This window comes from Hypanus sabinus, chromosome 8 (genome assembly GCF_030144855.1).
Source record: "Hypanus sabinus isolate sHypSab1 chromosome 8, sHypSab1.hap1, whole genome shotgun sequence".
In the NCBI taxonomy this organism is placed as follows: domain Eukaryota; kingdom Metazoa; phylum Chordata; class Chondrichthyes; order Myliobatiformes; family Dasyatidae; genus Hypanus; species Hypanus sabinus.
Window position 1 is genome coordinate 69,466,628 of NC_082713.1, and position 3,745 is coordinate 69,470,372.

General features: G+C 39.1%; 1 pseudogene; it reads right to left on the reverse strand.

The window, feature by feature from the left end:
* Positions 1–1,284: 1,284 nt before the first annotated feature.
* LOC132397632 (ubiquitin carboxyl-terminal hydrolase 35-like) lies at positions 1,285–2,338 on the reverse strand (annotated as a pseudogene).
* Positions 2,339–3,745: the final 1,407 nt, after the last annotated feature.

Genomic DNA, 3,745 nt, shown 5'->3' on the forward strand with positions numbered 1-3,745 from the left:
TTCCTGATGGGATGGTCATATTGGTAGCCTGTCACGTGGCGTACTCCTTCTGGTATTTACCCTGGGATTCTGTTGGATGACCTTGATGTGGTCCTAGTGTTTCTTCCCCATAAGCAAGAGATTTTCAAGTATTAGAGGGGATCTATTATCATTTCATGAGCCATAAAATATTTTTGAATCTTTTCTAATTTGCTTTTTAAACTTTTTGTAATGATCTTCAGACAGGCATACCCAGGTATGGTGTAAACTCGGAACTCAAAATTAGTAATTAACGATGGTGATTTATTCTGAGAATAATACAAGGAATAATCAAACTAAGATCTCACTTACTTGGAAGTTGAGCATACAAAACGATAGTTCACACAGAACTCAAATCCAGGACTTGGCGATGAATGCTGGTCCAGAATAACCTTAAATAGAGCAAAAAACACGAAAAACCTGAGCAGGTCAAAATTAAAATCTAATCACTGAAGAACAAGAAGCATAAGAAAACTGTATTTTTATAATGAGCATCACAAAAAACTCAGTGTCAGCTTAATGATAAAAGTAGTCATTAAACAACTCTAATAAACACAAATAAATGACATTCCATTCTCCTAGTTTACATAATTGATTTTTGCCACAAATTTTGTGTTCATCTTTTGGATTAATCCTAATGGGTAGTTTAAGGACTAAAGAAATGGATAAATTATCCAGAATCTTTCTACACTTCATAGTTGCAAGATCAAAGGAGAATCATAGCAAAGTCAAGATAAGATCATCCAGTTAATTCTACCACATCTTCAATTCCTAGTAATGAAGTACATTTATTGCATTAATATCTGTTATTACCCTGACCAGATTTCTGGTGAAAGAAAGCAGAGAGACCAGTAACTAGCCTACAATTTGCTGAGTCACATATCCTTGTTCAGATGTGATTGCAAAATCTTTCTGTGGCAAAGAACTAATTCCGGATGCTGCAGTCTCCTCTTTTGCTTTTTCATGGGAACCAATTATTTCAAATGGTACCACTCACACTGAATTTTGTTTGTGTCTGTTTATTTGGAGACTTGGCAGTTGGGTGTTGTTGCTCAGCTTGTGATGCTAAATTATCTGCACTGGTAATCTTCACTGAAATATTAGGGTCACTTGAATGATCACACCTTTGTAGAACCTTGTTACTAGGGATAGTAAAAGATCCCTCTCAGCAGGAACCCTTACCACAACAATGACAAAGGACCCTAGTTCCCATCTTCCCATCAAACATTCTTTCTATTAACCTTTTTTGTGGATCTTGAACTTATATCAAGGTTCACTGCCTGAAATTCTTTTACTAGTCTTCTCTTCTTCATTTAGTTTACCCAATAGATATCTTAAATACTCTGAACGGTTCTGTTATGCCTCTTAATTGAGGTGATGAAGCTCTCGAGAAGCTACTGGGAGAGATGGCAGATCTCTGGCTATGCTCTAGCGTAACATTATGACTGAATTCAGAAGCCATGAAAAGGACCTGATGTCATTGTTCCTGTAGCAAGTATTACCAAGATCTGCCAGTCCTACTTTTCCTGTATCTGATTTCGCAGCAAGTCTTGAGTACAAACGTTCCAACGCATTTCTTTATAACATCCAAACATTCTAACTGAGCCACTTATTTTTCCATCATTTGGAACTGGAGAATCCTTCTGTGCTTGTATGAGATTCATTTAGCCCAAGGAAGTCTGAAAACCAGAAAATCATGCAGAATACCAATTCAGACAGATGATGTTGATGTTGCTCTTCTTCAGAGAGCAACATCATTAATTTGGGAATGTGAAGAAGAAGCATATGGAATGCTTCCGATGAATGTTGGAAACTTAAAAGGATACATTTCAGCACAGAAAATGCTCCTCCTCTTACAACTAGGGAAAAGAGCCTTGAGAGCATCTGTTCAATTTTTGGAAGTGTGGCTTCAGTCAAAACATTGAACATTTACACAGCTGTCAAACATTTCAGTAAGCCAATAATCCACTTAATTGGCTCATGGCCATGAAACCCAATCAATCAGATTGGTCAAAGCAGTCATCATCTCTACATCAATGTTGCAATGATCATTCGTCAAGTTTTGAATGACCTCATCCATGATTTGCAATGGCTCATACTGGACCATAATGGCCAATGCTTTTGATGGCCCATCAAGTACATCCACATCCATTTCAAAATGTGTATTACTCATTGGAATGAACTTTGTAGACAGCTCATGCATGGCTATGCACTGTTTACTGTCATGAGACCTGTGGGCTCTGTAGCAAGCCATAGAGCACTGGGCTTCTAGGTTTCTTGAGGGTCTGTTTCTAATAATTGTTGTCTTAACTAGAGTCATTAAGTCCTTGTACTTTCTGTTTAATCTTTTCAATTAACTGTGACTGGACAGATTTCCTGCATGTTATAATTATTTAAAGGGAACTCTCATTTCGTGTTTCCAACAGAGTACTTGTGTGTTTATGGAGAATATTTTGTCTTGCAGTGTCACTCAGTTATGCATCTGATGCTCTGTTACTGTTCCTATGTATTTCTGTTTCCATCTCTTTATTCCTGCTATTCCTCCACTCCTGGGTTGAGTCATTGCCAGTGCTCACCATGACAGAGTCTGCTGTTCCTCCACTCCTGGGAGGAGCTGTTGCTGGCATTCATTATGACAGAGTCTGCCATTCCTCCTCACCTGGGTCCAGTCCTGCCAGAGTACATGGTGACACTTCACTGTTGAGAGGTTCTTTTACCGCATTTAAAATGTGACTTACAAGAAGATGCTTCACAGAGTTTGGATGGCAAAACAACATCATAGCTTACAAAATCATGTCCATGTCTTTTAAATCTTGTTTTCTTCAAACAATGTCCTTTATCACACCAAGGTTCCTATAAAGCAAATATTCAATTTTCTATATGCCTTCCATGGAAAACTACAAGTTGAGATTATCCTTCAAACAGTTATCTGACAGACACAGAGGTTGAAAACAGTAAACAAAAAGATCCCTGCCAGCAGCCACAAGTTAGTAACTCCACAACTACCAGAATATTCCTCCACAGCTTGCTTCTTGGGAGTGGACAAGGCAAAAAGCCCTCCCCACAGAGGACACATACCAGGTAGTAAATTGTTGACACAATGGTTGTCCCCATGTGGGGGAAATGTAACACCTCCAAAAATGTAAATATTCTGAAGGAACTCTTGACAACTCTGTTTAGTTCAAGTCCACTCGTGAGACGTGAGGAAGCAACTCGACTGAGAACTTGACATGGTTTACAGTAAGTTGCATGGAAACTTAGGCAGACATTCTGAAAACCCAGGAAGGCCTCTCAGAACCTCCAGGAAGGCAGCTATCTAGGCATAGGGTCAGCCAACCAGGAATGGTGCCAGAAGACCATAATCCAAGGATAATGAAGATATAACCAAGGATTAAGGGAGTGTCTGTAGAATGAATAAGATGAAACAAATTGTTTTCTTGTGTCTTCCAAAAGTCAAATTGAGAGAGATAGAAAGATGAAAGATTTGCCAGGTTCCAAAGGTCTACCATCCAGGGCCAAAGCAGAGATAGGCTGGTTGAGGAATACCTTAGGAACTTGGATTCTCTCTGACAGGTTGATATCCAAAAAAATTCTCCTCTGAACCCACAAAGACTCTCACAGAGACTACAAAGGCTCTCACAGAATGTTGGAGATTTCCTTACGATAATAGGGTGGGTAAAGCCACTTTAGCACTTGAGGAAATGTGAGAGGGACTGAAGACAGTTAC